Below are 27,343 nucleotides of genomic sequence, written 5' to 3' on the forward strand. Positions count from 1 at the left end.
AGAGACCCAGAAAAAATAAAATAATATATAGACAGTATCTAGAACAAGGTAGGCATGAAATCAATGGCAATTAGTAATATTCACTGTCTTTCTCCTGTGCTCCCATGCACTTTGTCCATGTTGCACCACCACTTTACACACTGCATTCTGAATATCTGGATCTGCATCTAGCTCTTCCACTCTTCTGGGAGCTTTCCAAGGGGAGGGATTATCCTACCTTTCTGAGTGCTTATTTCATGCCAGGCTCTGTGTTAGGCTCTCTACATACACTATCTCATTGAAACTTCACAAAAAACAATTATTCCCATTTTATACATGAGAAAATTGAGCCTTGGAACATTTAAGGAACTTGACCCTGTTCACACAGGTGCAAGGAACAAATCTGACCTCTGCACCAATGTCACCCCAAATCCAAGCCCTTATCATCTTACTATGCTGGAAGCAAGTATGCCTTAGCTATGCCATGTCAGCCTTCCAATACTAGCACATGAGTCCATAAATAAACATAAACAAAGTGACTATTTAGTAAATAACAGGATTCTGATTTCATGTAAATGAATATCTTTGTTTCACTTTGAGATGATCCAACATCTGGAACAGTGCCTGAAACATGACTGATATGGCATAAGTCACTTTTTTAAAAAAATTGTTCTACATTTACCAGCGTCCTGTTTCATAAAAGGCACACATTTAGTTCATGAAGAAAAACCATGGTTTAGATCCCAAAGAGATTCTCCCACAAGTCCTGAGGGAGGATGTTCATTGCAGCATTATTTGTGGAGGCAGGAAATTGGAGTATCATCCCTGGGAGAGCGGAGAGGGAAAATGTGATAGATGTTCACCCTGGGGTACAGCAATCAGCTGAACGGACGTAGCGACATGGATGCTTCTTAAAGGCAAAGTGCTGAGTGGAAAAGTAAGAAAAAAAGCAAGATTTATGACAATGTTATTTATACAACACCATTTACAGAAGTTAAAAATGCGTACACACAAAGCACAGGATACATTTCAGTTGTGTGGTTGGTGATTAAGAGCACGGATTTCGGCCGGCATGGTGGCTCACACCTGTAATCCCAGAACTTTGGGAGGCCGAGGTGGGTGGATCACCTGAGGAAAGGAGTTTGAGACCAACCTGACCAACATGATGAAACCCCGTCTCTACTAAAAATACAAATATTAGCCGGGCGTGGTGGCATGTGCCTGTAATCCCAGCTACTCGGGAGGCTGGGACAAGAGAATCTCTTGAACCCGGGAGGCAGAGGTTGCAGTGAGCCGAGATCACGCCATTGCACTCCAGCCTGAGCAACAAGAGTGAAACTCCGTCTCAAAAAAAAAAAAAGAAAAGAAAGAAAAAAGAAAAAAAAAACAGCATGGACTTCAGGGCTCAACTGCCTAGGTTCAAATTCCAGCTCCGTTGCTTACTAGCTGTGTGACTTTAGGCAAGTTACTTAACCTTTCTATGCTTCAGTTCCTTCATCAATTAAATGGGAATAATAAAGGTAAGTAATTCATAAGGTTCTTATGAGAATTAAATGAAGGATTACACAAAAAAGACTTAGAACAAAGCCTGGCACAAAGTAAGTTCTATATAAATGTTTATTATTATTCTTATATTTTGCAAACACCACACAATGAAAAGATGCATATTAAAAACATTAGATGACTGGCCATAGGAAATGGGGATGGGACAAAAAAGAATAAACAGCCAAATAAAAGGAACCATGCACATAACAGTGATGCTAATTTACCATTAACTCAGAAGTATGATTAACTTAATCCTCTTCAGTTCTTTTTTTTTTTTTTTTTGAGATGGAATTTCTCTCTTGTTGCGCTGGAGTGCAATGGCGCAATGGTGCAATGGCACGATCTCAGCTCACCACAACCTCCACCTCCTAGGTTTAAGCAATTCTCTTGCCTCAGCCTCCCAAGTAGCTGGGATTACAGGCACACGCCACCACACCCAGCTAATTTTATATTTTTAGTAGAGACAGTTTTCTCCATGTTAGTCAGGCTGGTCTCGAACTCCTTACCTCAGGTAATCCGCCCACCTCAGCCTCCCAAAGTGTTGGGATTACAGGCGTGAGCCACCACGTCCAGACAACATTTTTTTTTAAATCACTAGCATTTACTAGTCAAGCTGTTATTAACCACTTACCTCACTGGGAGTGATCTGCAAGAGGCATTTGTGATAAGTTAACCGTTCAGAGTTTAAAAACTCACCCTATACTTAGAACCAACATTATACTTAAAATATGACCACAGCGAAGCCCACTTTGCTCAACATCCTTTCTCAGCCCACCCTGCCCCTTGGGGAAAAATGAACAAGCATTTATTAAGTGCCTACTATATGCAAGACACTGCATTGGCTACAATTAAGAAAAATAAAGCCACTGAAGTGCACTTTTAAAATACAAAATGCTAAATTGAAGGGCAAGTTGAGCGGTACCTACTATATCTGTTGAAATCCATTCAAAAGTACTTCCAGCTGGAATACTGGGGAACCCTTTGCAGATATAGTGGGAAGCAGAGCTAGCCCCAGCAGTTGCTTGAACGACCCCTAATGGGTCTCCATATTAATGGATGACCAAGAGATACACAGGAAAGGAAGACTCGTAACAATATAATTCCAACTGACTTTAGCCTCCAGGTTAACTAATACCTCGTGAAACCTAATTACTACAATGAAGATGGGCCCCTTCTCTAGAGGGTGAGCCAGCAGCATCTGCACCATGGACAGCAGGTAAACATGAAGTTATTATTTCAGAAATTGAGGGGAAAAAATAGTTTCTAGACCAGTTACTTTTTAATGTTATCAAATCATTAAAAATTACTAAATGGTCAGCAATAAGATACACATGCTAAGTGATATGATTATTCTGTGAATACAGTCCTGATTTCTAAAATGTGTTAGCACAAACATCAAATCCATAGGTATGATATTTGCACTACCACACATCATTCCAAAATCCAGTCCAAAGAGAAGTCCCATTATTTTACCATCCTCTTATGATTCTTGGCAATTTCAGACTGCAATGGCCAAATTGATGCTGAAGTTTAGAAACCTGTGCATGCTGACACTATCTATGTCTCTTTCATAGGTAAATTATGTGAAATCAAAGCTTTGATTTGGCCAGCCTTCATATTGGAACCCAATAGAATAGAAGTGGTTGTTCTCCTTCCTTATTTTGATTGGATGGCATTTTTTAAAATAAGTTATTGTAAAGAACCCACATTCCTCTTGGGCCTTGACTTTGTGTCTTAAAATGTTGAAGTCCTTTTAAAGCCATGTCTTTCCATGACTGTATCAATGATGAAATAATGATCAAGATCAGGTTTTGCGGCAAGTGACTAAAGCCCACTTGGCTTTGGAAAGACAGATGTATGTTCTCCCCTCAATAAGCATTGGATGTCCAGTGCTGGCAGCTCCACAGTCCTCAGAAACTTGGGCTCCTCCATCCTTAAGCAAGGCCTTCACCTTGGGGCCCAGATGACTGCTCCACACAGTTCCAGGCATCACATCAACACTCTGGGCAGCAGAGAAGGAAAGGGGAGGAAGAGAGTACACAATCTTTCTTCAAAGAAACATCTGATGGGTTGCACACACTCTTTCCTCTTACAGCCCATCGTCTACGGCTACATCTAGCTTCAAAAAAAAGACTGGGAAATGGAGTTGTTATTCCAAGCAGACATGGCCCATCTAAAATGAAGGATTCTATTGCAACAGAAAAAAAGGAGAATGATTTTGGAGGAAAATTAGCAGACTCAGCCACACTGTTTCTGAATAAAATAATGATGATTTTTTACACATTCACTTCCCAACTTATATATGCCCTAGTATACTGCACAATTCCCAGTGTTACTATTTCTATCACCAAAAGAATGAAAAAGAAAAATAATATTAGACTATTTCTAGCATTCAAGAAATATTAGGCATTGCACTGGTACATTCACATTTGTTACCCCATTCAATTCTCACATAGCATTAGCCTCATTTGGGGAAACTGAGATTCACAGATTTGACATGCGAAATGGGAGCATTTAAGCTTAGAGCCCCTCCCAGTTTTCTCTCCCTACAAAATGTATTTAACTAAATTCTTCTCTTCCTTAGAATCCATCAACTTCTTTATTCAACTCTCCCCACAACCAAGACCTTTCTTCTGAAGCACCGATAAATAAATCAGGATTCTGCCATGCATCTGTGGATAGATGAATTGCCAGTACTCTTGATGTGGAATGGGCATGCCCAAATGTTTCCATACCTATTTTAAGTAATGAATTCATGTTCTTCATGTCCCTATCATTAGCAAGAGCTTTTATTTTACCATGTGCCATTCAGAAGCACTACATAACATTATGGCTTGTGCTCATGCCATATAACATTGGAATGGGTTCATTTGGCTTCCACCCCAGAATAACACCCAATTTTCAGGATGTGATTTAGCAATCCTTCCTTCCTCTCAACTCTAAGTATATGTCATCTGTATCACTGGAATTTCAAGGTAATTGAATTCATAATTATAGCAGAAGATATTGAGTGTGTAATATGTGCCAATGATGTGGAAATGATCTATGAGGTAGAGTGGGTTGCAGTAATTATTATTGTCCCCATTTTACAGATGAAAACACAGGACCTTAGAAAGGCTAACTTGCCCTAGTTCTCATAATTAATATGTAAAAGAGCTGTGACTTGAACTTCTTTTTAATCAAATAGCTCAGACTGTCAACCTGCCTACTATGAATGAGGTACCGGCTAGATTGTTGGCAATACAGCAGGTACACAAGAGTCAGTCCCTGTTCTCAAGGGATCACAGTTCAGTGGGCTAAATAGAAACGTGCCTTCAACTGCACTGCACTACACTGAAACAAGTGCTAGTACTGGATAAGACCCAGTTGTTGTTGGCGCCAACAAGAGAAGTAGCTAATGTCACACGTAGAGTAGAAGACCTTGTGTTATAGCCTATCTTTTATGTGCATGGCCTGTCTCTCTACCTAGGAAGCAGAGTCTCATACATCTTTGTTTCCTTATTCTCTAATACAATCCCTGACACACGATAAGTGTCCATGAAGTGGTCCAGGCCATACAACCAGCTCTGGCATAACCCAGAGTGAAGACCAACTACCCTGACAAATAATACAATTTAGGACTAAATCCACACTTTCTAGCTGAGATGCAACCTGCACAGAATTACACTAAGTTTATTTTTCAACCCGTGGTATTGGAAGACACATGAACTAGTTGGACATGAAAATCCCAGACTGAACAGCAGCTGGACTGTTTTTAATCCCTGGAGCAGGACAGAATGGACAGGCTTTAGCATGTGACAAAGGAAGCAGCCACAATACAGAAGGTTTCTGAGCAGTGGGGAAGATCTGCAGTGCTCAGGACTGAAGTTGCTTTCTTTCTTAAAAATGCCTGTCAGATGTCTAAAAATTCTCTCTCTAGCAGCAGAGGTGAAGGCATTACCTAATGACCAAAGTAGACACTGAACCAAAGTGGACATTTGAGAGAAGCAGTGGGCAGGCAACTGTAATAACAAATTGGAACAGAAGTAGCTAAAGCTATAGAAATACAATTCATCAGTTGGTGAAGTCATCGTGATTTAAGTTTGTACATGAGCAATTTTAGACAGAGAGACTGAGAATTCCCTGCAGTTGAAATGTCAACCCAAATACAAAAAGAAAAAGACTATTCTAACATGAAACCACATAAATCAGCATAGTAGGTAGATTGATGTGGGACATGAAAAAGATTCAGCATAGACCAAAGAAAATACATGGTGACCAATGTGGCAACAAATGAAAACCAACCAAACAAGAACAAGCAAAGCCTCCTTATTCATTCAGAGCTTGTTATATAGCAAGGGAACCAGCCACTATCACTTGCATTTGGCAAAGACTCAAAGGCAGAGGAGTGAGAAAGCTTCATCATGGAGAAAAGAGAAGGCTTCAGGTGTGCCTTGATTGGAGGCTTGTTGGCCTGGGGAAGCTGGAGGCAGGCTAACTACAAGTGGGGCATCCTACCTGATGGGTATGGGACATATTTGGCTTACTCTGGATATTTCTAAATTGGAAACAAGGACAAAAATTAGAGATACTGTCAGTTGTTAATCAAGCTTGGCAGTTTTGGGCCAATGGTTACAGGAGTTATTGTTTGGCTTCCTGGACCAGTTTCTAGAAACAGTGGTCAGACTTCCTGCAAGTTGATTTAGAGATAGCAGGCTGACTTCCTGGGCTAGTTACTAAAAATAACAGATTAGTTTCCAAGGCTGGTTGCTGCAGATTGTGGGACAGAGGTCTGTTTTTGCATATTCAGTTTCTCCTCAGGGAAACACATTTTAGGAAAATCTAGTGTAGGGCAGAAGTCAATGTACCATGAGCAGGACCAGCTTCACCTGCCACTTTCTAGTTGTGTGATTTGTGCCAAGTTGCTAGACTTCTTTCACCCTCAGTTTCCCCATCTGTAAAATTGAGATACTGCATAAGAGTTTGATGAGGATTAAATAAAACAATATACATAAAGTCCTTAGCATAGTGCCTAGAACATGGAAAGTAGCAAATTAATGTCATCTGCTATTAATGTAATCTTACTAATATCTTTTTTTTACCTGACTTAATCCAGGAACTTAACCAGAGAAAGAGAATAAAATTCCAAGGATAGCATTTCAGGGAAAATCCACTGGAGAGGTTTCATAGGCCATGAAGCATATATTGAGTGCTCTGTGTGATAATAAACAGACTAATTGGGAAAAGTCTGTACATACCTCACCCCAAGAGAAGGATACCATCAGACAGTTGCCTTTAAATGTTTACTATCTTATGTTTGATTGATAACTAATCTGCCTGAGAATAAATTTACTCCAGAGACAGTTACATGGCAGCATTGTAAAAAAAAAAAAAAAAAAAAAAAAAAAAAGTATACGAGAGGTTAAAACAGTCTGCAAACTTTTGAGAAGAGACAACAAAAGAATGCACGATAATAAATAAAAATCTCATGACATCTTCAGAGATAGGCACTATAATTATGCCTGTTTTACACACAAGAAAACTGAAGCAGGGAGGGCTCAGTAACGTGATAGTCATAGTCAAGATTCAAGGAGAAAGCTTAGCAGCTAAGTAGGAAGTTGCAGCAAAAAAAAAAAGGTGGGGGGTTCTGGGTGGTTCTCTTAAGAACACACCACAGAGAGATGATGCTTAAGTACAAATGGACCGAGAGAATGGGACAAAAAGTGTATAATCACTAAGTTCCCCATTCAAACTTTCTCCATATTATAAAACACTGGCATCTTCCATTTTAGCACATAGGTAATTATTGTATTTCATTTTCCACCTGCATTTTGCATGAAGTTTCTCTGACATGTTATTCACTCCCTAACGGAAGAAGATGCCTGAAAGAAGCAAATTATTCTGTTTTCAACAGGACCAAACCTGCAGCCTTTGCCCCCAAGGTTCTAAGGACATTGTGTAAGCGGCCAACAGTAGGGCAGGCTTTGGTTCAAAGAGCCTGAGTTTGTAAAAAAGGAAGAGGAGCACCCGCTAAAAATGTTTGGTTGATTTAACAAAGCAGTTTGTACCTTCTGAAATGTACAAGTTGCTAAGAAATTGCATTGTTTTCCTCTTTTTGTAGAGTACATTCTTAATGTGGTATTTTGGTTTGTGTTTTATGATAGGTGCTATAGTTTCAGGGTTTGAATATAGGTTTCATTAATCTCATAATTTGTGCCTCCACTGGAAGGAACTGAACATTCTAGACTTGGTGCATAGTGCCCTCTTCTGGATGAAGTGAAATCTCCTTTCCTAATATGCAAACCTGAAGATAATGAAAGGATGCTAAAAGACAAGGGAAGGCTCCAGAGGCACATGGGTGGGAACTGCTGTCTCCCCTGGGGACACAGAAAGAGTTTGCCCATCCCCAAGGTGGTCTGCAAGACCCAGGCTCAGTCCTATCCTAGTGAAGGATGAGAGAGTGCAAGACGTCTATGACTTTTAAGGGGAAAAAAAAAAAAAAAATACAGGCAAGGGAAGATATGGTCACTGTCTGGATTCAGAAATCTAACCAGAAATCTAAACACCTGAGAATGAGTTGGATGGATGAAACTAATCTCACCAGATCAGTTCAGGGACCCAAACAGAACTTTGGTGGTCCGAAGAAAAGAAATGTCATGGCCGGGCACAGTGGCTCACGCCTGTAATCTCAGCACTCTGGGAGGCTGAAGTGAGTGGATCACCTGAGGTCAGGAGTTTGAGACCAGTCTGAGCAAGTTGGTGAAACCCTGTCTCTACTAAAAATACAAAACTCAGCTGGCCATGGTGGAACGTGCCTGTAATCCCAGCTACTCCAGAGGCTGAGGCAGGAGAATTGCTTAGAACCCAGGAGGCAGAGGTTGCAGTGAACCAAGATCGCGCCACTGCACTCCAGCCTGAGCGACAGAGCGAGACTGTCAAAAGAAGTCACATACTTACTATGTAGAATGACTCCTGGAAATTTGATCCTGTTCATCTCCTAAATTTGTTTAGTTCCAATCACAGCAATTGAGTTGTAAAACATGTAGACTGCAGTTAACGGATGCTTTTTGAAGAAGTGCTAATCTAGAAATACCAGACTTTTCTAAAAAGAATAGGAAAGGGATGTGTCATCAATGGTGCTGTCCACCGATGTTTCTGGTTCTCCTCCTTCTGGGCACAAATGAGGACTGCACTTTCTGTACCTCCATGAAGTTAGATGTGGCCCTGTGGCTTGCTGTGGCCAATAAAATGTGAGTGGAAGTTAAGCCTTAAAGAAGCGCTGCAAAATTCACCACATTTCCTTCTCCTCGCCACCGCAAGGTGGGCAAACTACACTCCCTGCAGACCAAATCCAGTCCTCTGTCAGTTTTTATAAATAAAGTTTTATTGGAACACAGTCATGCCTATCTCTTTACACACTGCAGCTGTTTCCATGCCATAATGGCAGTTAAGCAGCTGCAATAGAAACCACATGGCCAGCAAAGCTGTGTACTGTGCTGTCTGACCCTTTACAGAAAAAGTTTGCCAACACCTGCTCTTGGTGGTGGGGTCACTGAGAGAAAACAACGTGGAGGGTAGCCATGTGGAATGTGATGGACATGTGTAAGAATGAAATAAACCTTTATTGTCTTCGGATAGTGAGATTTCAAAGTATTTCTGCTACTGCAGCATAGCCGAGTCCATCCTGACCCTACATGGGGTAAAGAAAAATCGCTGACAAAAATAGAAAAAGAGAAAGTATAGAATTGAAAACACCTTGAAAGAGGCTCTCCAAACATTAATGATAGAAAATATGTAAATTCAATGGCATTGACATTATCTTTTAACCAGGTGGGGAATAAGCATGATCCCCACATACCAGTGAGGCTATTTTTCAGTTAAGCCAGACAAAGACATGATGTTTTTCCCCAAAATTCTAAATGAATTCATTTCTATATCCAAGGAAGGCCAGCCAGCTTTAATCAGACACCGGTTTGTTTTATGAGAGGAGTGAAGACGCTCATTACAGCAAATCCCAGGCACACGTTGATAAATTCCTAAACTTGGACTCTCATAAAACTCAGGAACACACTTCCCATTCCACTATTCTTCTGAATCACTAAGCCAGAGGCAGTGCCTGATTTGTGACCTTCAGCTGTCTGCCATCCCTTGTAGATCATTTCCACCTAATAAAGCCTTAAAATTGTCATCATTTTCTTTCCTTCCACATTTGAAAGAAATGTTAAAGATTGATCCACCACTGGGTCAGCTATTTTGCAACTTCCCCCACCTGTTTAAGAAGGAAGCCATTGTAAATAAATGCAGCTTTCCAAGATATTTTAAATGGTAGCAATCACGGCAATTTCAGCCACACAGAGGGGAGGGGAGCAGAGAGGAGCGAAAGTGGATATAATGGGCTATAGGTAACATATTTCACCTCTAGGGAACCAGGGTAAAGCTTTTCCCAGTTCCCTCAGATTGAAAGTTGTAACCACCTAATAGCTAGTCAGGAGCTTGGAGGAAAAGAAGTGTTCCCTGCCTTGTTTCCCATCAGCCTTGACATCACATCTGGCTAACTCTAATCGCCCCTTTGTGTACCAAGGCAGGATGCAGAGGAATGAAGAGACATGGCTTCTTGTTGACCGGACCCTAGTGGAGAGAGATAACAGATAAGATTATTGCAGCTAAATAGGGGACTTTGATCAGAAAAGCCTCTGCGCACCTAATAATTAATTCAACTAAAACTGGGGTGGGGACAGAGAGTGGCAGGAGGATGTGCTCAGTCTCAGGGGTCTGCCCCTAGACATTCTGTAAAGCAGCTCCATCTTCCTGACACTATGGATTTGTGATGCTCAAGACTGCTTCATCCAAATTAAACTCTGAATGGAAATTCTAATACAGAGCTCTCCCTCAGGCTGTGACAAGTGTTCTCTACAGGCCCAAAGACTAAGGAGAAACAAAGGAAGGGTTTTTTCCTTCTGTTGTTAGTGCCAGCCTTCTCTGTGAACCTGTCTGATTCCTTCCAATCTACTCCAGAACAATAAGTAGAAATGAACTCCCCATCCTATAAGGCAGGTAGAAGCCATAAGAATGAAAATAGAGCTGGGAGCCCCAATTGAGGAGTTAAACTGGGTCCAGCATTTTGGTTTTATCAGTTGCCTGGGCTTACTTGTTAAATTCACAGATGACTTCTAACTAGGACAGCTGCTGAACACACTGGAAAAACAAAAGTTCAAAACAGCCTTACTAAATTAAAGGTGAGCTCCAAAGCCACCAGCAAATGAAGGTTAATAGAGAGCCCCTACCGCAGCTTAGATTAAGGGAATAACAACAAAACTTCCCAGGTACAAACAGCATGCAAAAGCACTGGCCATGTATGTATGACAGAAGAACATCTGGAGATCTTAGTGGACAAGCTCATTGAGACAGCAACATCATAGAAGTGTTAACAAGAATATAAAAGACAAGCTATGGAAATATCTTCATAGATGCATGCATTCTTTTATTCGGCAAACTTTATCAAATGCCTTCTATGCTCCATGTATTGTGCTAAAATTTAAGGCAAAGCTCAGTAATCTAGAGCAGCCCACCAGCCATACTATTTTTGCATGGACCTTGAGCTAAGAATGATTCGTACATTTTTAATATAAAATATAAAACAGTATTAGCTTTTTGGAGAGAATAGTCGCTCAAAGAATACATCGCCTCTTAGCCTGCCAAGTCTAAAATATTTACTCTCTGGCTCTCCTCAGGAAAAAAAAAAAAAATTGCTGACCTCTGATCTAGGAATACAAAGTTGACTAGAAAGTGGCCCCCACCCTCAAAGAACTCACAGTTTGGTGTGAACTATATAATCAGTATCATAGTACTTTGTTCTCTCCTGGCTTCACAAGGTAGAAAAAAATGAAGAAAGCTCATAGAAAGTGATAAAGATTAATAAAAGAATGGGAAGAAGAATTTATGAGAAAAGTTTAAAGGAATTTAGATTATTTACTCTGGAGAAAAGGAGTCTATGGGGAGACTTAAGAATAGTCTTCAAATATTTGAGGGGCTATTATTAAGCAAAAGGCTTTCTGTCACGAACAGAAAGATTAATAGAACATAGGCTAAAAAAAAATTTATTATAGAGATGGAAGAATTTCCTGAAAAGCTTTTAAACTTCTACAATGAATTAGAATTAGATGAGATCTAAATTCAATGAATTGAGAAATCCATTTTCTTTAAGTCTCTAAACCTAGCATATTTTCTCATCTCTCTGGGCGTTTTAAGGGCTGTTTGAGTGTTGTCCAAGCTGACAGTGAAGGATAGACTAGATGCCCTGTGTCTGGGTCTAGCTCTCCAATTCTTCTCTTCAGAACATGGGGCTTTTCAGAAGAAGTAAATCTTTTTACCTCTCTGGGCCTGTTTCCCCCTCTTGCAAAATGAGAGCCTCACATGCTCTGAGTCTGTGATTTCTTAAGCCAAAACCTTGAAATGGTTCAGCAGCCAAAGAAAGTAAAGGAAGTTAAATTATCTCATCTCACAAGGGAAGAGGCAATAGATGCTGTTTTATTCTTGATGTAAATGAGGAAATTTAGACTCAATATTTATTTAAGTTAAAGGTAGCTACTAGTTGGAAAAAAATAGAATATGTTCACTGGAGGGAAAAGATCAAAAGAAACTTGAAAAAGTGACTCAAGATTTTAAAAGAAAAAGGGGGAAATGTCAAGGAGGCATATACAAAGAAAGACCTAAAATAGGATAGCAGTAAGAACTAACATTCCATAATCACAATCAATGTGATGAGGTTCTATGCTCCTCTTTAAAAGACATACATTCTTAGATAAGATCTAAATTCAAAATTCAACTGCATGCTGTTTGCAAGACAGCCACTGAAAACCAAGGGACTCACATGTGTAAAACATAAAGGGTTCAATATGGAACTTGGTTAATCATATGCACACTGCAGTCTTTAGGAATGAAGTTGTCTTATTTGGATGTGACCTGTGCCTCTGTCCCAGTGTGACCACTCCTTGCTTTTTAGGGAAGGTCACAGAGAAGCATTGTTTAAAGACAGTTGTTAGAAACTGATGGTATTTGAAGGTATGGTATCCTTTCCATATACTGACTCATATCTAGAATTCTCCATCAGTAGAAGGACATTGGTGTTGGAATCACATAAAGTATTATTTCACCCTAGTTCCATCATGTTGTAGCAATGGTCATGTTAATTAAATCCTGGCTTTTGATCAAGGAGAGATATGCTATAACATTGGATATACTACACGCCATGCAATATAACTCAACATCTCCACTAACGTCTAATAAGCACCTTACACTAACACATTTAAACAGACTTCCTGATGTTGCACATCAAATCTGCTTCTCCTACAGACTCACCATCTCAAATGGCAAAATTGCTTAGGCCAAAATCCTGGGCGCCATCTCTTTCCCCTCTCTTTATCTCATACTCCATATATGCTGCAAATCTTGTTGGCTCAACCATCAAAATATACCCACCTCCAATTCTACATCTGTGGTTTCAACCACTATTGTTTCTTCTTTGGATTGATACGGTAGCCTTGGAACTGGTTTCCTGACTGTAAACCTAGGCTCCTCTAGTTTGTTCTCAACACAGCAGCCAGACTGATCTACTATGTGCAATCATGGCACTATGGTTGATCATGTCATTCCACTGCTCACGACTCTTCCATAGCTCCCCATCTCAATCAGAGTTAAACCCAAAGTCCCCCAGTGGCTTCGAGGTCCATCTGCTGCTAGCTCTGTGGCCCCTCTCCTCACAGTTGCCCCCTCGCCCACTTCACTTCAACCACACTGGTCTCTTTGCTGTTCCTTAAACTGGCACTCAAGCACACACCAATCACAGAGCTTTTGCTGTTCTTTCTTCCCAGAACTCTCCTGCCCCTGATATCCAGATGATTCCCTGCCTCTTGTTCTCATGTCTCTGCAAAAATACTGTTAGACTTTTCCTGCCCTCCTATGTGAAATGGCAACACCGTACTCCCTAGTTTCCTTCCTCTGCTTTATTGTTTTCTATAGCACTTACTTTCCCTGGTATTTTGATACTTACTTGTTTTTTTGTCCATATTTTCTGCCTCTCATAAAAAAACTCCAGAAAGTAAGGCACTTTGTCTCCATCAATACTGAATGCTCAGAATTGGAACAGAACCTGGCACTTTTTTCTCCTCAACAAATATTTGCTGAAGGTATATGAACGTGCTTTGAAAATGATAAAGCACTGTATATATGGATAATTATTATTTACTTGGGTGGGCAAAATTAGATTTTTTTCTTCATTTTCAGTTCATTTTTCTCTGCAAGATATCCTCTTGGCTCCATCATAAGGAGATTCTTCCTCTAACTACCTAAAAATCACATACTGCCAATTTTGGTCATGAGACACCCAGAGGTGATATTCAGAATAGCCTACAACCTGCTCTGAAGGAAACCATGGGAGTGGACCCAACAACCCATCAAAATGATTCCAGCTGACACCAGCATGTACTGCCAGAGCAACGTCAGCCTGGAGAAACTTAGGACTACTGACAGCAGTTCTACTACACCATTGTCTTGTAAAACTTGTAGAGAAATAAGTATTGAACTAGGAATCAAAAAACCTGGTTTGTTGCCACTTCCCCAACTCGGGGTTTCTTAACCTCAACACTACTGAAGCCACATAATTCTTCTATATAGGAGATATTAGCAGCATTCCTGGCCTTTGCCCACTAGATTCCACTAGTATCTCCTCCCCACTCCCACCCCACCACCAGCCATGGCAGCCAAAGTTGTCTTCAGACATTCCCAAGTGTCCCTTCAGGTTGAGAACCACTACTCCAACTCCTATCTAAGGAAACTGAGATAAATCAGTAAACCTCATGAGTGTTAATTTCTTCACTTGTAAAATAGGAACAGCAACACCTATCACATGCAGTAGCTTTAAAGACTCAAGAGATAATATATATAACAAGTACTTAGCAAATTTTACCATATTATTATTATACCTGTTAGTTTTCACTCCTGACAAATAACTGGAACAATTTATCTTGCTCTGATAAATGACTTTGCTTACGTAGGCTACACTGACGACGGGCATATTGCCTTTCTACAATCATAAAGTTGAGCTTTTGTGTGCCTTATCAGGCCACACCTGCAAGACACAAATTATCTCCAAATCCATTCCCTGGTTGGTTTCTCCCCTTAAAGAGCATGCCCTTTAAAGAGTACATTTAGAGCCAGCCTACTCACCCATGGTTAATTCTGTGGGCTGTTTATCTACAGTAGGATTTATTTGAGTCTATCTTGGTAAATGTAATGAAGCCTGGGTGTGCTTTTATGGGGATGTGAGGTGAAGCTAGGGACAGCAGAGAAAAGTCTTAGGTTAGTTTTGGAAATGTCATTTCAGAATCACTTAAATTGGAAAAGTTCTAGACAGTTCTAAAAGGAAAACTCCAATAAACAAACTCATCACAACAAATAAGACAGAAAACCCATGTCTGCTTTTTGGAGCAGAGGATAGTATAGCATTTGGTGTGAATTCTATCTTAGAAACTATTAATAGCCTGCTCTGCCAATTTTTCAGTCCCCTGCCCCCAAGGACTAGACAACTGAATTGCGTGGTAGACTGTATCTATTGTGATATTAATTTGGTCTTTCTCTGGTGAAAAGACATAAATGAATGGATGGTAGGAATCTAGGAAAATGGATATAATTACTCCATGTTGCAAACGAAGAGACTAAAAGAGGTTTCATAGCCTGTCCAAGGTCACACAGATAATTGATGGAGCCAAGAGATGAACTCAAGTCAGCTACCTTCAGATCCCAGCTCTTTTCATTAAACGGTGCTGAAATACCTTAACATTCTCGGAGCTCATTTACCTGTCCCGTTATTTCACCATCTGCCCTACAGAAAGGAATGGAAGAAAATATAAGCAGTTTTTAAGAGGACTGGCACATTTACAAAGGGCAAAGCCCAAAAATCTGAGAAAAGATATTGGGTTGATGTTGTTGATATTGAAAGACAATCAGGCCTTCCCTGAAGCTACCACTGGTGAACCAGCATCAGGCAGGAGTTTCTGCATCTAAACCCTCATGACGATTCACATCTTCTCTTATGGAAAGTTTGAACTGGCCAGGCATGGTGGCGCATACCTGTAATCCCAGCACTTTGGGAGGCCAAGGCGGGTGGATCACCTGAGGTCAGGAGTTCAAGATCAGCCTGGCCAACGTGGTGAAACCACATCTCTACTAAAAATACAAAAATTAGCTGGGCATGGTGGCAGGCATCTGTAACCCCAGCTACTCCAGAGGCTGAGGCAGGAGAATTGCTTGAACCCGGGAGGCAGAGGTTGCTGTGAGCCGAGATCACACCACTGAACTCCAGCTTGTGTGACAAGTGCAAAACCCTGTCTCAAAAAAAAAAAAGAAAAAAGAAAGTTTAAGCTAATTGAACCTTGGCCTGCCAGGTAGGATGCACGCCATGAAAACTGCCTCCACCCAGGGCTGAGATTCAAAGCATGCACAGAGTGTCAGGGGAGACAACGCATACAAAATTTCGGGGAGAATAAGTTCAGGAGATCTACTGTACATCATAGTAACTATAGTTAATAATAACATATTGTATAATTGAAAATTGCTAAGAGAGGAGATTTTAAGTGTTCCCACTATGAAAAAATAAGTATGTGAAACCCACAGCCAACATCATACTGAATGGGCAAAAGCTGGAAGCATTCTCCTTGAAAACCAGCACAAGACAAGGATGCCCTCTCTCACTACTCTTATTCAACACAGTATTGGAAGTTCTGGCCAGGGCAATCAGGCAAGAGAAAGAAATAAAGGGTATTCAGATAGGAAAAGAGGAAGTCAAATTGTCTTTGTTTGCAGATGATATGATCCTATATCTAGAAAACCCCATTGTCTCAACCCAAAAGCTTCTTAAGCTGATAAGCAACTTCAGCAAAGTCTCAGGATACAAAATCAATGTGCAAAAATAACAAGCATTCCTATATAGCAACAACAGAGAAGCAGAGAGCCAAATCGTGAATGAACTCCCTTTCACAATTGCTACAAAAAGAATAAAATATCCAGGAATGCAGCTAACAAGGTAAGTGAAGGACCTCTTCAAGAAGAACTACAAACCACTGCTCAAGGAAATCAGAGAGGACACAAACAAATGGAAAAACATTCCATGCTCATGGATAGGAAGAATCAATATAGTGAAAACGGCCATACTGCCCAAAGTAATTTATAGATTCAATACTATTCCCATACTACCATTAACATTCTTTACAGAATTAGAAAAAACTATTTTGAAATTCATATGGAACCAAAAAAGAGCCTGTATACCCAAGATAATTCTAAACAAAAAGAACAAAGCTGGAGGCATCATGCTACCTGACTTCGAACTATACTACAAGGCTACAGTAACCAAAACAGCATGATACTGGTACAAAACAGACACATAGACCAACGGAACAGAACAGAGAACTCAGAAATAACACCACACATCTACAGCCATCTAATCTTTGACAAACTTAACAAAAACAAGCAATGGGGAAAGGAGTCCCTATTTAATAAATGGTGCTGGGAGAACTGGCTAGCCATATGCAGAAAATTGAAACTGGACCCCTTCCTGACACCTTATACAAAAATGAATTCAAGATGGATTAAAGACTTAACTGTAAAACCCAAAACTATAAAAACCCTAGAAGACAATCTAGGCAATACCATTCAGGACATAGGCATGGGCAAACATTTCATGACAAAACCAGCAAAAGCAATTGCAACAAAAGCAAAAATTGACAAATAGAATCTAATTAAACTAAAGAGCTTCTGCACGGCAAAAGAAACTATCATCAGAGTGAACAGACAACCTACAGAATGGGAGAAAAATTTTCCATTTTATCCATCCTAACCTGACAAATATCTAATATCCAGAGTCTACAAGGAACTTAAGCAAATTTACAAGAAAAAAAAAAACCCCATTAACAATGGACAAAGAACATTAACAGACACTTCTCAGAAGAAGACATAAATGCAACCAACAAACATATGAGAAAAAGCTCAGCATCACCGACCATTAGAGAAATGCAAATCAAAACCACAATTTACCTTCTCAAGCCAATCAGAGTGGTGATTATTAAAAAGTCAAGAAACAACAGATGCTAGCAAAGGTGCAGAGAGATAGGAATGCTTTTACACTGTTGGTGAGAATGTAAATTAGTTCAACCATTGTGGAAGACAGTGTGGCAATTCCTCAAGGACCTGGAACCAGAAATACCATTTGACCCAGCAATCCCATTACTGGGTAGATACACAAAGGAATATAAATCATTATTTTATAAAGATACATGCATGCATAAGTTCATTGCAGCACTATTCACAATAGCAAAGATGTGGAATCAACCCAAATGCCCATCAGTGACAGACTGGATTTAAAAAATGTGGTACATATACACCATGGAATACTATGCAGCCATAAGAAGAAATGAGATCATGTCATTTACAGGGACATGAATGGAGCTGGAAGCCTTATTCTCAGCAAACTAACACAGGAATAGAAAACCAAACACCAGATGTTCTCACACATAAGCAGGAGCTGAACAATGAGAACACCTGGACACAGGGAGGGGAAAAACACACACTGGGGCCTGTGGGTAGGGGGGTGTGGGGAGAGGGAGAGTATCAGGAAAAATAACTAATTCATGCTGGGCTTAATACTAAGCGATGAGTTGATAGGTGCAGCAAACTACCATGGCACACGTGTACCTATGTAATGAAACTGCACATACTGCACATGTACCCCAGAACTTAAAATACATTTTTTTTGAGACGGAGTCCACTCTGTCACCCAGGCTGGTGTGCAGTGGCACAATCTCGCCTCACTGCAACCTCCGCCTCCCAGGTTCAAGCGATTTTCCTGCCTCAGCCTCCGGAGTAGCTGGGATTACAGGCGCCTGCCACCAGGCCCGGCTCATTTTTGTATTTTTAGTAGAGATGGGGTTTCACCATGTCAGTCAGGCTGGTCTCCAACTCCTGACCTCGTGATCTGCTCGCCTCAGCCTCCCAAAGTGCTGGGATTACAGGCGTGAGCCACCACACCCAGCTCAAAATAATTTTTTTTAATTAAGCGTATGAGATAATAGATAAGCTAATTAGCTTGATTTAGCCACTCCACAGTGTTTATATATATGCCAAAACATCATGTTGTACATCACACATATATACAATTTGTCAATTAAAATTTTCTTTATTTTTTAATTTTTAAACAAAATATGTACACTTAGCTCAAGAGAGGAGATGCTGGCCCCAGAGACCTCCTGCTATACTCACCCCTTCCTTACACCTTACACAAAAATTAACTCAGGACCTCCATACTTCTTAGATTCATGACCTTACACAAATGACTTAACCCTTCCAAGCCTTCATTTCACTTATTCATAAGATGGAGATGATGATAATAATGCCTATCACCCTGAATTGTTGCGAGGATTAAATGAGATGCAAGCAAAGTGCCATACACTGCTGCCAACCCACATTAGATGCACAATAAACATAAGCTATCATTACTATTAAAGAAGAAAGATTAAAATAAGCAACATTTCAATTAACTTTAGCAAAAACAAATCTGATTCTCCTATATTTAATGTGACTATTTCCTCAGGTCAGACAAACATGAGATAGGCTACCCCTCACTGAATCATACCTTCCAACCCTGGCAACTGAGTCAACTTGATTCCCTTTAGGTTCAATTCCAGGCCCTGCTACTAATTTTGTCCCCAATTAAGACAAATAGATTGACCTCTCTGTCAACAGGGAGACTTATGGAGTCCATCTTGATTAATTCTGTGTCCACCAGGGGCTGAACCCCATGGCTTACATGTTGAGTTTTTCTACTGTAAAGCCTCAGTCTTCCCAGTCACTGAAAGCAGAATTCTATGCCCCAGCCACCATGGCTACCTTTCCTGTCTCTCAACACCTGTCACCAGCTCCCTGACTACTTTTTCCTGGCTTTCCCAGTGCTAGTGCCAGTTTGATTGGAACTCAGCCTCTTCAAAGCTGTAGGAGTCTCATCCCAACAGTTTTCAGATCTTGCATCCCTAGTAGACCCTGGTTAAAAGGTTCAGGAATCCTACATGTTCTTCCCCTGGACTCAACTCCTTGAGAGGGATCTTCTAAACTCACATCCCTATGTGCCAACCCTGGATGTGCTACATTTGGCTCCCATCTTTGGCTGACCTAGCCTCCAGACAGTAAAGCATGGCATTTATGAGCCCAAGGGCTGCAGTCATACAAGGAGCATTTGAGTCCCAGGTCTGCCACCTATTAGCTGTATGATCTTGATCAATCACTTATGATGCTTTCTGAACCAAACTATAAAATAGCGATAAAAACTCATACCTCTCAGAGTTGTTGTAAAGACTGAAAGAGGTAAATTAGACTTAGTTCCATAGTTGTCACAGAGAAACTTTCAATAAGTCGATGTTATTCCTGGTGGAAGGGATCTTCCACTGTAGCATGTCCCCCCTCCCCTGCAACTTTGTGTCTAGCCATTCTCCACGTATTTAAACTAGACCTTAATGAAACGACTTAGAAATCACTCAAAAACCTAGATCATGACAATACTGATACAGGAGCTAAAAAGAAATTATTTGGGCAGATAGGGAGGGTAAGAGAGTTCTCGGTAAGGTTTCCTTTAAAAAAAAAAAAAACAAAAGCAGCCCCAAAATCATTTCTTTTCTAACAATAAGCAGCCTGAAAAATCAAGCTACAAGCATAGATAAGCAAGCTAAAAGCTTGCATGGGTAAATATCAGCAGCTGTGCCAATAGTAAAAGGCTACCTGGGGGCCAGGCATGTTCAACATGGCGGCTCCCTCTTCCCTTTTCTTTGTCAACCACACGTTCAGTAAAGAACAGATAACATGGAGCTGCCAGCTAAAGAACCCATCTGCATAATAAAAGACTAGGGTGGGGTGGCCAGCTTCTTCACAGGGTATGTAAATGGCACACCTGATCCAACAATCTTTGGGCCCTGTGTTAATCAGACACCACCTCCTCAAGCTCATCTATAAAACTCTGTGTTTGATTGGAACTCAGCCTCTTCAAAGCTGTGGGAGTCTCATCACAACAGTTTTCAGATCTTGGATCCCTAGTAGACCCTGGTTAAAAGGTTCAGGAATCCTACATGTTCTTCCCCTGGACACTACTTCACCACGAAACCAGCAGACCCACTCAGGCGCCCCTCTCTCTCTCTGCAGAGAGCTATTCTCTTTTCTCTTTCTTTCGCCTATTAAACCTCTGCTCCTAACCTCACTCCAGGTGTGTCCGTGTCTTTGATTTCCTTGGCATAAGACAACAAGCCTCAGGTGTTACCCCAGACGAACAGCGCTGCTTCAATACTTTTAGGTCTTTCAAATCAGTTATCCAAAATCAAATTTGGACATACACTGTTGTTTGATATTTATTTAGAACTTCATTCCCTCAACAAATATATAATAAGCATCTACCGTATGCCAAGCATGGGGCCATGTGAGTATCAGACAGACATAGTACCTGCCCTCATGGAGGTTACAGTCCCCTGTTTCCCAAACCAGAATTAAAGAGATCCTTTTTTGTGGAAAATTTCTTTCTAATCCAGATTTGTGTCTAGCACAGTACTAGCTGGTAAAATCATTCTTTTGCTAGTAATTCACTATATTTTCCAATATTTTAAATGTAATTTTGTTCTCATTTTAAAACTTTATTAAAATTAAAAAATGTGGCCAGGCTCAGTGACTCACGCCTGTAATACCAGCACTTTGGGAGGCCCAGGCGGGCAGATCACCTGAGGTCAGGAGTTCAAGACCAGCCTGGACAACATGGTGAAACCCCGTCTCTACTAAAAATACAAAAATTAGCCGGGCGTGGTGGCAGGCACCTGTAATCCCAGCTACTCAGGAGGCTTGAGGCAGGAGAATCACTTGAACCCAGGAGGTGGAGATTGCAGTGAGCCGAGGTCACGCCACTGCACTCCAGCCTGGGAGACAAACCGAGACTCTGTCTCAAGAAAAAAAAAAAAAAGAAAAAAAGGAAAAATGCTTGCTGACTCTCTGCATGAAGGTAACCTTCGAAAGCAGGGAGGTCTGGCCATCTCGTTTTACTACCTCGTGTTTCTCCCAGGTAAACCTGAGCAAATGGCCACTACTGGCTCCTGATCTGTGGCCCAACATCTACTCTCTTCCCTCAAGGTCCTTTGCCATTTTTTCTCTTCTGGAACCTTCCAGTATTCCAAAATAAATACTATATTTTTAAATCTGAAAATTTAGAACACATTCCAGTTACTTAACTGGATTTTTTTAAAACAAGAAAGGACTCCCAATTGCTGCAGTCAGTCTTTTAGAAAAGCAAAGAAATTTCTCTCTTGGGGAGTTGCTACATATGACGCTACTCTGTTTTGAAGGATCTTAGATAAGTCTTCAATTTTGTAAAGTTTTGAGATTAATAATACCTTAGGGGGAAAAATGCTGAAAGGTAGGCAGGTCTTGTCACAGTAAAAGAAAAGATTCTTTCCTGCTTTGCTGTGATTAGCTGCATAAATTGTGGTGCGAGTTCCAGTGCTAAATGAATTAGTATGCATCCCACCCAGAGTACTGTTTGTTGAAGTAAAATGCTTACAATCTTCGCTTGGGGGAGGGAAAAAAAAGGGTATGTCATTGAGTGAATATGAATTAATCAGTACTTTATGGACAGAACCCATAATTTTAAAGCAGGGGAAAAAAGCCGAGGCATTTATCAGGGTTCCACTCAGCAATCTCCCTCTGTCATTGCTAATAAATCTTTTATGAAATGGAGTTTTGCAATCTTTGCAGGAACATTACCCACCCCCCACTTTTCCTTTGCAGGAAAAAAATAAGTTAGCATCCATCTCTAATATTTTACCCTCCCTTCCTTATTTGAGTGTCCTGTACTCAGAAAAAATCTCTGAAGCTCTTTATTTTTAAAGCTTTTTTCTCCCCCAATTTATAATGTTAAGACCTCTTTCATCAGAAGAAATAATTCATCTAAGTCTTCTCACAGGAGAATTAAGGAAACAAGTTGAGTTTCAGGTGAGGAATGCAATATTTTTAATAAGTATAATATCCCGGGCCTGCTAAACAATCAATATTTATAGATGGAGTGATAAAGTCCATCGGGAAATAGAGTTTGGAGATGAGTAAGAGGATAATTAAAGGACACAACATTCCAATTCAAATGTTTTATAATTTTCCTATCGCTACTCACAGAAGCAAGAGTCTGCCGAATTATAGACAGCCTGCCAATAACCTCGTGATGCCCTGATTTAATTAGGATTTTATGCTCCCACCTGAAGGTTAGGTTCATTAGCTGTAAAATAAGCCACTGGATGTCTGGATTAAGAATTAAAGGGAACCTTAAGTGTAGAGTGGCATGTAGCCAGTTTCTAGCCACTTAAACCGTGCAAATGGACGTGTGATCATTCTCCCCAAGGTTGGTAACTTTTTATTTTTAGCCTCAAATCCACAGGCCATTTCTCTTGGTTCGGGCTGGGACCTGATGGCGGTCGAAAGCTTAAAAAGGTACACGACTGAGGAACAAGTTGTTAAGAGGCTATTATGAAGGATTGACGGGAGGGGGTGGGAGGTGCATAATGATTTTGCCATTAAGCTTTCGTTCCATTTTACAGCTTGGATTTATTTATAACAACAGGTGGTGGTATTTGTAGGGAATTGCTTGTTTTTTCATTTGAGAAGGGCAGCTCCATACATCTGCTGGGAGGTGAAACAAAACCTTTTCCAAACACCCGTTTCCTCGCTTTGTGCATCACCATTAGGAAGGAAGAATTTGTAGCAAAAGGCCACCCTGCCATTATTTCTTCCTGATGACACTCATTTAGCAGCCATTAAAATGCAAATAGAACTATGATTTTTAGATCACAAAATTAACATGAACGGTTGGATGATTGATTAAAGGTCATGGCAACGGTATAACTTAATTTCTTAGATAATTGTGTTCGGTTTTCTGCAGACTGTTTGGGTTTCCGAATTAATTTTATCTGTTGTTGAACACTGACAGGTGCAGTAATTGGCACAATCTCCTTTGGGCTCATTTCTTCCCATGCACCTCGCCCTCTTTTCTTCCCCGAAGCCGTTGCCTACAACACAGAAGAGAAGGCCAAACTGGCCAGCTTGCATCAGCGGACTTCGGCATCTGGGTGAGGTCACTGGAGGGGTTATTACAGAGCTGCGAAGCCCCAGATAGAATTTCATTCTGTGGCTAACGAGTTTTCCCTTAAGAACTCCCTGCGTCAGGCTCACTGTGGTAAAAAAAAATGACCCCTGCCCCTCCCCTGGGCCTGAGGCTAGCCTCCTCAGATCCCTGGGGGAAGGATCCCATCTCAGACCCACTTTTCTTTAATGGAGGTAATAAGCCACGGGATAGAGATAATAATAACCCCACTGGCTTTTCGTGTCACCTTTCTACGTGAGAGTTCAGGCAGTGACCCAGGAAGCTGAGATGGGAAGTGGATGGAATGCTTCTCAAATGTCAAAAAATAAAATACAGATGGTGCTTACCTGGCAGGCTACATACCTTCCTCAATCCCGATAAATACGGAACCCTGTACTGTAAAGCCAGGGATTCACAGAAGCAGCACCATAGTGCTGAGAGAATTGAGTTAAACTTTATTATAATTACTATTACTATTAACTCTCAAAATTATTTTTCCTAGAAGTTTCAAAAGGCTTCATTTTATCATGATGGATTCTATTTTGCAAACTTCTGTCCATCAGCTAGATTCTAACACAAATCATATCCTCTCCTTCTTATAAAGTCTCAGACTAATGCTTCACAGCCAATTCCTAACCGACTGGTCCTGCCCTCTGAGAGCTCACAGTCTGGTGGGAGAGGGCTTGCACGTGAAGCAATTAAAGAATAATGCAGAGTAGTATGCTAAGCCGTTGCCAGATGTAAGATCCTTAAGGTCAAAACCGTGTCTCATCAGGCTTTAATTCAACACTGTACTCATTCAACAAACATATGTTAAACATCTTCTATGTGCCAGGCTCTGTCCCCCAGTATCTAGGATACTCTAGAACACAGTCCCTTCAGAACATAACTTATAGCCTCTGATGGGGTACAAGAAAGGGGTAATAAGCAATAGACAATATTTAAAAGTGAGCTGAGGCCAGGTGCAGTGGCTCACGCCTGTAATCCCAGCACTTTGGGAGGCCAAGGCAGGAGGATCATTTGAGCCCAAGGGTTGAGACCAGCCTGGGCAACATGGTAAAACCCCCTCTCTACAAAAAATACAAAAATTAGCTGGGCATGGGGGTGTGCACCTGTAGTCCCAGCTACTCAGGAGGCTGAGATGGGATGATCACTTGAGCCTGGGAGGTCGAGGCTGCAACGAGCTGTAACTGCGCCACTGTACTCCAGCCTGAGTGGCAGAGCAAGACCACATTTCTAAAAAAATAAAATAATAAAATAAAAGTGGACTGAGCATAAAGGGAAAGGAAAAAGTACTGTGGGCACTTTCAGCAGGCTTTGTATTCTCTGTGCCTTGCACAGTTCACAATAGGCCCCAAATTATTGCTTGTTGAAGCCATCAATCTCTTTACGAATAAATAAATAAGAGGCTATAAGGGGCCAGGCACCGTGGCTCACGCCTGTAATCCCAGCACTTTGGGAGGCCCAGGCAGGTGGATCACGAGGTCAGGAGGTCAAGACCAGCCTGGCCAACATGGTGAAACCCCATCTCTACTAAAGATACAAAAAATTAGCCAAGCATGGTGGCGCACTCCTGTAATCCCAGCTACTTGGGAGTCTGAGGCAGGAGAATCAGTTGAACCTGGGAGGCGGAGGTTGCAGTGAATTGAGATCATGCCATTGCACTCCAGCCTGGGTGACAGGGCAAGACTTCATCTCAAAAAAAAAAAAAAGACTATAAGGATATAATTCTGAGTTCTAGAAGAGTCCATGGGAGAAATGGGACTTTTAGGCCACCACACTGGCTACTGTCAACTCCTGAAATGCACAATACTTCTCTTACCCAAGTGACTTTATACATGCCACTCCTGCTGAATGACACTCCCTCTCCTCCTATAGGCCTAGTTAACATCTACTCAGACCTCAGCCCAAAGGCCAGGACTGCATGGAAAGCTTCTCTGACTTCCCCGTCCCCATCCACAGAACAGGTCCAGGGCCCAGGTACAAAGTCCCAGCCAGACACTGAGGTGAGAGTTCCCACAGACCCCGCCACCCTTACACCCTGCTACCACTCCCCCAGGGTACTGCCTGCATGGCCCACACCACACAACTTATGCTGATTTACGTGACTGTTTGATGTAACTTCTTTCCTCCATCTGAACTCTAGGCTCCATGAAGGTCTGGTGATGTCTGTTTTGTACCACTGTGCCCGTTTTGTTGGCCCTCAATAAATCATCATTAACTGCATAGATAACTTGTTTGCTACATTCGATCTTGAAAAACGGAAAGCACCTAAACAAACACAGAAGAAAAGGAGCAAGCAGGGAAGGTGGAAAGAGTACAGAGTGCGTTCCCTGGGCCTGTGCACGGTGTACACGAAGTGTTTCACTAGCTGTCTGGCTGGGGCTCAGGTGAAGCAGAGCACACAGTGATGAGGCTGGTGCTTCCTGGTTGCCAGCCGTTAACCCCTGTTTAGTTGCTGGGTTGCGGACAGATGGATGAGTCCCAGGCAAAAGCACACCTTGGTTTGGGGGGTGACAGTGCTCCTGGGACAGCAGCTATCTACCAACAGTTTAGCAATCTGAAGGCTCTATGAGAGGGTATCAGCCAATGAGAGCAATCTTGAGACAAAATCTGCACCCGAGGGGACTATACCCATGCGGCCAGAAAGGAAGATAAACTAAATTATGAGCAGACTTAAAACTCAGGCATAGGCTTTTGAGCTCGAGTGCAACAGGCAACATAGGAAGTCACTCTAGATCCCTAAGAATGGGGAAAATGATGAAAGGTGTATTTTTAGAAGGACTGATTTCAAAGTGCAAGCCAGATAATGTGCTGGGCACCAGAAAACTAAAGGTGATACACAGATTTAGCCTTTTCCAAAACTAAGTTTCCCATTTTATAAAGCTTCTGGGAGATTCTGAATTTCCCGAGTTCAAGTCTCCATGCTCAGCTGCTAAGAAGATGGTTTGGTTGGTTTCCTCTTCTGGTTTGTAAGCCCCCTAAAAGCAACTCCTCACACCCTGAATGATGAAGACAGTGTCTAGCCCTTAGTAAATGTCTGTTGAATAGATGAATGAATTAATTGTTCTATTAAAACACAAACATAAAAAGCAGCCCCTAACTCTGTGCTGTAATGCAAATCCTCCGTCCTCTCTAATTATTTCTTTCTTTTCTTTTTTTTTTTGAGACAAAATCTCCCTCTGTCGCCAAGGCTGGAGTGCAGTGGTGTAATCTTGGCTCACTGCAACCTCTGCCTCCCGGGTTCAAGCAATTCTCCTGCCTCAGCCTCCCGATTAGCTGGGATTACAGGCACATGCCACCATGCCCAGCTAATTTTTGTATTTTTAGTAGAGACAGGGTTTCACCATGTTGGCCAGGCTGGTCTCGAACTCCTGACCTCAGGTGAGCAGCCCGTGTTGGCCTCCCAAAGTGCTGGAATTACAGGCATGAGACACCACGCCCAGCCCTCCCTAACGATTTCTTAAACAAGTTTCCCTAACGAAGACTTGTCTTTTATCAATGTTGCCAGGACCCAAGGCAGCCTAAGCTTTCCCCTCCCTCGACTGCAATTTAATACACCTCCTTCCTGAAGTGAGACCAGTCCCTCTCCGAATTCAACACAGTCCTCCTCTTTGGCAAACACTAACTTGGTAAGTTGTA

At 41.4% G+C, this 27,343-nt stretch overlaps 1 long non-coding RNA gene across 3 annotated transcripts in view; it reads right to left on the reverse strand.

The window, feature by feature from the left end:
* Positions 1 to 544: 544 nt before the first annotated feature.
* The window catches only part of LOC103892113 (uncharacterized), a 148,698-nt gene continuing 121,899 nt past the window's right edge, over positions 545 to 27,343 (reverse strand). For all 3 annotated transcript variants that reach the window (XR_008512089.1, XR_008512088.1, XR_008512091.2), the window contains one exon: positions 545 to 904. This is a non-coding gene — a long non-coding RNA (uncharacterized LOC103892113). The remainder of the gene's footprint in view (positions 905 to 27,343) is intronic.

This window comes from Pongo abelii, chromosome 10 (assembly GCF_028885655.2).
Source record: "Pongo abelii isolate AG06213 chromosome 10, NHGRI_mPonAbe1-v2.0_pri, whole genome shotgun sequence".
NCBI lineage: Eukaryota > Metazoa > Chordata > Mammalia > Primates > Hominidae > Pongo > Pongo abelii.